Genomic DNA, 10,186 nt, shown 5'->3' on the forward strand with positions numbered 1-10,186 from the left:
ATTAATTACTTAGATATATTTATTCTAAGTTCAATATATAATTTAACGAAATGTTCTAAAAAAATATGAAGAATATAATAATATATTTTTTACATAATATACAACGTGCATTTGTGACGTTTTCATTTAACTAATTTTCGGGTCAAACATGCAGGCGCGGCAAGTTGGATATTATACGTACTTTCGTCAAATATTCGGCACGGCAAGTTGTATTTCGTCGAACATCCGGCACGGCAAGTTGGATATTGAATGAACTTTCGTCCTTTTCAATTATAATCTCAAAATTACGATTTAGAAAGAAACATATATTTCCTTTAATTAAAACATTTTCGAAATTAGGACACGCCAATGAAATTATTTACTCATTTGTAATTTGTATAAAGCACTAGAAATTGATATAATACACTTACATAATTATACATTCATAAAATAATGAAAACATCAACAATATATTGAGCTTATTATCTATAAATGTATGAAAATCTACACTAGGGATTCTACAGATATATATCATAAATCTTATAAAATATATATCTTGATATATAACATAAAAGTCTTCTGAAAATTAAAAATGCATAACATTCAACAATAAAAACGATATATTTGTTGTTTTCAAAAGTTTTGTTTTTAATATGAGATAAAAAAAAGAAGGAGAAAAACAGAAGTGAAGGTATCGGCAAAAGGCTCCAGAGGGGATCGAACCCTCGACCTCCTGTTTACTAGACAGGCGCTCTAACCACTGAGCTATGGAGCCGTTTAAGCTTTGATATATCAAATTACATACTGGTTTATTTTACGGTTGCGTTAAATTTCCAAATAGCAACAGATAACAGACAATAACAGATAATAACAATAAACAGATAGAAAATTTCTATTAAATGTATAACTATGTAAAACTAAAATCAATTGCACAGAAAAATAGAAAGTTAATAAATACATATAAAAAAAAACAATTTAAAAAAATAAAATCACAATCTAAATCAATTGAGTTTTTGTTTTGTTTTGGGTTTAACGTCACATCGACACAGAAATCAATTGAGTCTAAACCTTAATGTCAACACACTTCTTTTAAAGAACATAATGCCTGTGAAAAAAATAAGGTCCTCCGTCTTTAGGAAGAGCAAATATGAGTTTTTTAACCTTCAATAATTGTTTTAGAGACTGTTGAATGCTTATTACCTTTTAAAGTAGCGCTGAATGTGATTTTTTTGTCATAACTAATAATCAGGGTAGTCATTGTGACTTCCATGCAATACTTGATCACTACAACTGTACTATTTTTCAAATTGAAACAGAAATAGAATTCTGCCACTTTCTTCATGATGGCATTTTCCTTACTATGAGCTGTATTTCGTAATATGTATACCGGTCCGTTCGCTTACATACAGGTCATTAGGTACATATAAGAAGCCGATCCTCGGACGAGGCTACATTTCTTCATGACAAATGATGTTCATGTATAATGATCATTAAATCTTTTGAGAAATTAAAACTCCTACGGTATTTCGTAAGACATTGGAAGAAAGCCAAGACCCGTTCATTGTCAACAGTTACTGTGAAAGTAATTGTCATTTTGTCCTCATACAGTCGCACTACCGATCTGAAGGTCTCTTGTTCGATTCCTAAGCAACACACGTTATGCTTTTTTTTAAAATTTAACTTGCAAGAATTAATTTGAAATCGTTTTACTACACCTGGCTTTAGAATACATTTTAAGTGGTGTTTTATACACAATTATATTTTTTTATTTCATTACAACATCTTTCAACGCTGTGTGACAGTAGGCAATCGTATATATGCTTTTGTGCATACACGTTATTAAGGCAAATTTTAAAAAATGCAACACAACAAAAAGGTTTGGAATAGTTTTAAGAGCATGGCAATTTTAAAATTTAAATAAAAAAATTAATCGCTGAAATAGGATTCGAACCTACAAGTTTACGATTACATCCATTAACCGTAACCCCTTTACCGACTGTGCTGAGAAGGATTTTTAATTTTCAGCATTTTAACAATTTGATATTTACATTCATATCGATTTACAATTACATTTAATGTTTACGGAATATACCGACCACAGGGTCAAATGCAAGAGTGCCAGGTGCCAGGTCAATCTTGTTGGACAATAACATGAATACGGTAAAGCCTAAGTTATTTGTTAAAGTAAATGGCTAGTTTAAGATACATGTTTGATGTGTTATATGAAGCCGTTAAAACGATATAACAATATAATGAATATGCGCTGTTATGTACGTACTGACTCAGAGCTGAAATTAATTTTCTAAATTGTACTTCATTCTTCTATTCGTATAAATCATTCTATTCGTAGTATGTATAATGGAGTTATGGAATAGATACATTTATTAAATTATTATAATCACGATACAAAAAAAAATTCACCTGTTGTGTTGATCTTTTGATCAAGAAGAATCTGCTTAGAAAATAGGAGAATGTAAACAACAATAACAACAACAACAACAACACGAAACTGCATTACAATGAATTATTCGAAACAAGTCACAAGTCATAACTTACAAAACCAAATTATTCAGTTGTTAATGCAAGTCTTAATGGTTATTTGTGGTGCTGTTGATCTGATTAGATGTCTAGCTCTTGGATGATGACGAATTTATTTATTCAAATCATCAATGGTAACAAAATTATGGAGACAAGTAGGCGGATGACAAATTCGTTTAGAATTCGATCACAACGTGTCTGCTCCATTGTTTTTCCATTCATTCCATAAAGTACAACAACAAACAACTTATTTCCATTCATTCCATATGGTTGCGACGTTTTGCACGACACTTCCTTAAGTCATTTCATTCTTCAATAATATTCTTAAAGATTAATGTTTCGTGTAAAGTGGCACTGAAAAAAAGATAAACGAAAAGAGCCTAAAAATACAAACAACAACAACAACAACAACAACAACAACACACACATTTAAAAGCAAAATACCACACATTATAGATAGGCACAACCACTTTATAAAGAACAGAAAAATTGTTGCAGTTGTTATGTACTATAAACCATATTATCTGCCAACGTTTTATTTCACCAAAGAACATAATGTTTAATCAAAGTGTAAAATCAAGAAAGGAGTTAAGAGCGTTTACAAAATTATCATTGAAATTGGGCCATACTCTTGTCAGAAATCATGATAAGGAACAGTTCATATGCTATGTTGGTCATTAAATTGAAAGGTTTGGAAGCATCGTAACAAAACGTATGGAAAACAATGGGGTGGTACGAAATTAACTATTTACCAAACGTGGGACGTTGCAAAAATTTACCCTCATACTCTCATTTTTAAATTCGACATCAATGGCCTTCGTGTCTGTTTGGGTGCTAAGCATATTTACATATATCTATATGTGTTAAGTATGATAAGCTGTTTGTAAGTTGAAGTATTTTAAACTATAATGACCTTTAAAACATGAACTATTTTAGGTATCTTACTACCATGATAACGAGTGAAAATCGAACAAATATAAATACGTTGTTCTATTTTGATTTGAATGCAACAAAAAAGAAAAGAAATTGCATTTTAGCAAAAAATCATTATTCAACAAATTAAAGTGTTATTAACTTAAACTTTAGATATTGAATCTTTATTCTGTTCATCAGCTTTTGAGGTATAAGTGACCTAATGTCATTTTATTTATCATTTAATTTGATATAATGTGTAATTATTACAGATGATCGGTCACATATAATATAATAATTTGATTTGAACTAAAACTATTATAAACAAATAATTATCAAAGTATTGCAAGCAATACAAAAGTCCCCTACCGGTTAGAACCGAAGGCCATGACCATTTATTTATGCCATCGTGGAAAACTTAGTTCATTGTTTGTCTGTATCATAGTAATGTTTAAAGATTTTACTGACCAATAATTAAATAATGTTTATACAACAGATAGCAAACTTTGACATAATACAATAGATAGCATATGATTGGCGATTGCATTAAAATATACCAGTCTGTGAAATAACATTTCGGTATCAGGTTTACAAAAATTGAATACCAATGATTAACTTTTATCCTGCATGTACATGTATTGTACTAACACTTTGAAATGTTTTCGGTGAACTTTAAGTAAAAGGTCAGAATATGAGCCGCGTCATGACAAAACCAACATAGTGCGTTTGCGAACAGCATGGATCCTGATCAGACTGCGCGGATGCGCAGGCTGGTCTGGATTCATGCTGGTCGCAAACCCACTATGTTGGTTTTGTCGTGACGCGGCTCATATAACCTTTCTTTGATATGTACACACAACCTTAAATATTATGAGTCATTTTATAACATGTGTATTTAATTTTCAAATTAACCTACAATAAAACGATTCTTCAAGTTAAGATAAAGTATGTGACCCGGATCTTGTGGCGCGAACTGTAGCTTTCCTCTTCAACTACTTTTCATGAACAGGCTTAATACAAAACAGGCCTACAACATGGACAATTCTGCCGTTTTGGCCGTCCTTTATGATTTCTATTTATTTTTTTTCTCGTTTTTGATATCAAAATTTAAATTCGAACAAATCAAAACAAAGTAAGTATATTTTAGCGATTGACAAGTTAACCCTCTTAGGACTGAAATTTAATCAAATTTTAAGGCCTGTATTTTATATTGAGACATTTAAATTCCTACCAGTACGGTGTTTGACGTTTTACATAAATATCATGTCAAGTTGTTTTGAAGGTGAAAAACAAACGGGAACATTTGGGACTACAAATTCTATTTAAAGTGGACCGTTGTATGAATCAAACAGTACCATATTTCATAATTTGTTTTTATTCTTCTAGATTTCGATGTAAGCAGTTGTAAAACTGTGCGTAAGGACATTACATCAATAACTGTTTTATACAATTCTTGCTTTTGTAAATATTGTTGCGACAGTTTATAAGAATAGGAATAACATTTTGTTTAAAGGCTGTGCCTTTATTGATTTACACTTCAAAATGTTTCCATTTTAAAGTGATAGTATGCCTACCCCAATGGTATATAGTGAATGGAACGGTGAAAGACAAAATGAGTTTACATTCATAGTGTCTATTTATATTTCCGACAAATTTATTTTTCCTCCTTATCTTTTTTCAGTATCAACTCCTGCTCAGTCATAATTATAGCAGTATCTGTTATAGGACAAGGTCACATAATGGTGCTCATTTATTTTACATTGCTTAGTTTAATTCTAGCACAGCCGGTTCCAAACAGATTAAAAACTTTAAAAGTCACTATTCCTACCGTCTAATATGACAATGATGTGACCGATGTGACGGATTAGGTAAGCATACATCAATTATTCAAAAGCATCGTCCCACGTAAAAGACAAAATTCAACAGGTCATATAGCGTTTGTTGGTATATAATATATCAATGTGACACAATATTGCTTTAAGCGACTAAAAAGCAAACGCAAAAAACAAACACACACAAAATGACGAAATATTTTGTTATATTTACCGACAAAAAGAAAGAAAGTAATTGGCAATCCACCAATTTTAAATGTGAATCATTAGCTTATAAATAGGAAGAACTTATTAAATAAATTGGATACTCCTTTAATAAACATACTTAAAAGAAGAATATCCTGCATAATTTCATTAATTTCAAAACTCTTAGATTCAAATGGTAAGAAATGGGAAATACTCTACCTACCGTATTCCTTTTTACAAACATTATAAATGTTCATGTCAGAGTATACTTTTGGATGGAATGTGAAAAGAAAAAAAAAACAAGAAAACTATAATCATTAAATTATATATTTTTCATATATTTGATATTATTAAGGCTGCAAAAATATAACTTTATTTTTAAGCATCCATTTAAAACGTCTAAGCCTCGTTGTGATGATGTTTACTTGTCATTCGCGTGTATATGTGCTTCAAACGAAATTTTGCAAGCATGTTATTTTAAAACCGGAAGGTCACAAAAATAATTATGCCTGTAGCCATTCTAAGACAAACTTCTTAATATTATCTATGGTTTCCAATGCGGCATTCCGTGTATCATATTGAATATATCTCTACAGCAAAGTTTAAGGATAAAACATTTATGTGTTCCTTACTAAACCATTTACAGTGTTGGTTGTAACATTTATGGATCGCATATCAACTAACTGATTTATTCTAAATGCAATTGTGAATGATTTAGTTAACCTATTTAGCAGCTTCGGGAAAGTAAAGCTTATTATTTGTGGTGTCAATTTGGAACTTCATACTCCATATCGACCTTATAAGTTGTTGATAGTTTTTTAGACAGATGCTGTGTTTTCTACCTTGGGATATCTATAGTCATAAGAAAGTAAATTAATGCCAACAGAATAAAAAAATATCGTCGTGTTACAATTTGTATGATGTTATCAATTTCAATGGTCAGTTGAGATCAATGAAAAGACCCGATAATTACATTTTCTATTTGCTCGTGTTTCATTTGTTGTCACACGTTTAGTCAGTTACCTATACTGTATAATTATATTATTGAATAATTAATGCATTTAATTTAAATGCAGATTAATTGAATTTAAATATTTTAGTGGTGTCGCATTTTTTTAAGACCGCCGTATAAACACGTCTGCGGATGTTTAAAAATTTCACCATTACCATGATAAAATGTTGAATTCTGCTTAAGCCGGTGCTACGGGGCGTGGACGGTTTCTTGCACTTTCAATAACCGTTTATGAAAGGCTCAATTAAACCGTGCCTGCAACATTTTAAATTTTGAAGTTTTGTGTTTCTTTAGGTTTTCTATTTTTCTCTCTATTTTATTAACCTCTTTCAATGAGAATTTAAATACATGTAGTATATTACTCCTTTAAAATTGGTTCTTGCTCTAATCGATGAAGTTCGCTGCAATTTACTTCAATCGGGCAAGGCAAATAAATCTATAGACTATTACGTTTGAATTCTATATATTCGGATATATTGAAAATTCACCCCTATTTAAAAAATATAAAAAACAAAGGAATAAAAAAACCTTTTCCCCCGGAAATGTTTACGGCAACAATCCCCAAAACAAGGTAAAATCTTCGGCATCTCTTCAATAAAAAATGAAAAAACCCGATAACTTTTTTTTTGACTTAAAATACAACCAACCCATCTAGTTTGGGATAATTTTGATTACTAAAGGGAAAAAATATTTAAAATTTATTTTTCCAAGTTCCAAAAAAAAAGTTTAATAATTATTACTGTAAATGAAAATACTATTCATTCTTAGAAAACTTTAAATTTATTTTTGGAGATAATATCAAAATGAGTATATCAAAAAATTTTTTTAAAAAGAAATCATTTTCTTTTTTTTTGGGTTTCCTTCAATGTTTTTTAAAAGTAAATTGTTAAAAAGGACAAAGTTTTTTAAATTATTTACATTTTTTTAAAAATTTTATTACGTTTTGGAATTTTTAAATTTTTTTAATAAAAAATTTTCTTCATTTAAAATCCAAGGGAGTCAAAGGAAAAAAACAAACGCCGGAAAAAATCCCGATGGGAAATTCACGTCAATTTTGGTTTAAAAGTTTCGTGGAATTTGTACAAAGAGATCCAAATTTTCCAGAAAAAATTTGAACCCTGTTGGGGTTTTTTGTTGGCTTAAATTTTATTTTTGAAAAATTTTATTCTACTTTATAGAAAAGGGAAAAGGGTTTAAAAATAGGAATTTATAGGAATTTCAAGTTCCGGGATTAAATTTTATTTTTGTTTTATTTTGGGCTTTTTAGTTTTCAAAAACCCTAAGTTTGCTTAAAAAAACATTTTGCAAAAAACCTCGGATAATGGGTTTTTAAATCTTTAAGATTATGGTTGTTTTTAAAGAAAATTAATTAAATGTTAATAGAAAAGTTTCAAAAACCGGTAAAAAAGACCATTTCATTTCCGGGCTCAAATCAATTATTTGTTTCAAGGGGTTTTGGGGGCTTTATTTTAAAAGAGATTTAAGCTGTAAAAAACGAAATTTGAACGAAATCAGAAAAATTTAAAATGGTTTTTAATTTGGGTTTTAAATAGTAAATTTTTAAAAATTATTCATTTTTATAAAAGAACAAATCCGGTTCAAAAAATTTTACCTGATGCGGTTCCAAAGGTCATAAATTTTTTGTTTTACGGCCTTTTCCGGTTTTTCCTTTGTTTGCAAAAGCCCTTTTCCAAAGTTGTACAAAAACGAAAATTTCACCGGTTGCTAATGGTTTTAAAATTTATTTAAATTGGTGATTTTACAAAAATTAAAAATTTATTTTAATGAAAAAGAACACGACGGCTAAAAAATTGCACATGATTTCGGGCATCCGGCATTTTTTTTTTAGGCTTTCTATAGAAAAATTCATTCACTTTATATAGAAAAAAAAACTAAACGCTGGTTCAAAAATAATCATGCCATGCGGAAATCTCACTGTAATATTATTTGGTTTAGGGCTTTCGTGCTCAGTTTGTACAAAGAAGACCCTTCAAAAGTGTACAAAAACGAAATTGCAACGGAATCAGACTAATGGTGTTTGAACTGTTGGCTTTAAGATATGGTGATTTTTACGAATATTCATTCACTTTATATCGAAAAAGAACAAAACGCCGGTTCAAAAATGGCCATGCCATGCGGAAATCTCACGGTCATATTATTTGGTTTAGGGCTTTCGTGCTCAGTTTTTATAAAGAAGACCCTCCAAAGTTGTACAAAAACCGATTTGCAACGAAATCAGACTGATGGTGTTTGAACTGTTGGCTTTTACATATGGTGATTTTTACGAAAATTCATTCACTTTATATAGAAAAAGAACAAAACGCCGGTTCAAAAATGACCATGACATCCGAAAATCTCACGGTCATATTATTTGATTTAGGGCTTTTGTGCTCAGTTTGTACAAAGAAGACCCTCCAAAGTTGTACAAAAACGAATTTGCAACGAAATCAGACTAATGGTGTTTGAACTGTTGGCTTTAGGATATGGTGAATTTTACGAAAATTCATTCCCTTTATATAGAAAAAGAACAAAATGCCGGTTCAAAAATGACCATACCATGCGGAAATCTCACGGTCATATTATTTGGTTTAGGGCTTTCGTGCGCAGTTTGTACAAAGAAGACCCTCCAAAGTTGTACAAAAACGAATTTGCAACAAAAACAGACTAATGGTGTTTGATTTGTTGGCTTTAAGATATGTTGATTTTTACGAAAATTCATTCATTTTATATAGAAAAAGAACAAAATGCCGGTTCAAAAATGGCCATGTCATTCGGAAATCTCATAGAAATATAATTTGGTTGAGCGATTTTGAGCTCAGTTTGTTCAAAGAAGACCCTCCAAAATTGTACAAAAACGAATTTGCAACAAAAACAGACTAATGGTGTTTGATTTGTTGGCTTTAAGATATGTTGATTTTTACGAAAATTCATTCATTTTATATAGAAAAAGAACAAAAGCTGGCTCAAAAATGACCATGCCATGCGGAAATCTCACGGTCATATTATTTGGTTTAGGGCTTTCGTGCGCAGTTTGTACAAAGAAGACCCTCCAAAGTTGTACAAAAACGAATTTGCAGCGAAATCAGACTAATGGTGTTTGAACTGTTCTCTTTAGGATATGGTGATAATTACGAAAATTCATTCACTTTATATAGAAAAATCTAAACGCTGGTTCAAAAATGATCATGCCATGCGGAAATCTCACGGTGATATTATTTGGTTAAGGGCTTTCGTGCTCAGTTTGTACAAAGAAGACCCTCCAAAGTTGTACAAAAACGAATTTGTAACAAAAGCAGATTAATGGTGTTTGAAATGTTGACTTTAAGATATGGTAAATTTTACGAACATTCATTCACTTTACATAGAAAAAGAACAAAACGCCGATTCAAAAATGACTATGTCATGCGGAAATCTCACGGTCATATTATTTGGTTTAGGGTTTTCGCGCTCAGTTTTTACAAAGAAGACTCTCCGATGTTGTACAAAAACGAATTTGCAACGAAATCAGACTAATAGTGTTTGAACTGTTGGCTTTAAGATATGGTGATTTTTACGAAAATTCATTCACTTTACATAGAAAAAGAACAAAACGCCGATTCAAAAATGACTATGTCATGCGGAAATCTCACGGTCATATTATTTGGTTTAGGGCTTTCGCGCTCAGTTTTTAGAAAGAAGACTCTCCGAAGTTGTACAAAAACGAATTTGCAACGAGATCAGACTTATG

The 10,186-nt window shown here is 30.6% G+C and overlaps 1 non-coding gene across 1 annotated transcript; it reads right to left on the bottom strand.

Annotated features, from left to right (window-relative positions):
• Positions 1-681: 681 nt before the first annotated feature.
• Trnat-agu (transfer RNA threonine (anticodon AGU)) lies at positions 682-754 on the bottom strand. Its single transcript has one exon. It is a non-coding gene; the product is annotated as a tRNA-Thr (tRNA).
• Positions 755-10,186: the final 9,432 nt, after the last annotated feature.

This window comes from Ruditapes philippinarum, unplaced genomic scaffold, assembly GCF_026571515.1.
Source record: "Ruditapes philippinarum isolate M1 unplaced genomic scaffold, ASM2657151v2 ctg60_1_1_1_1, whole genome shotgun sequence".
NCBI lineage: Eukaryota > Metazoa > Mollusca > Bivalvia > Venerida > Veneridae > Ruditapes > Ruditapes philippinarum.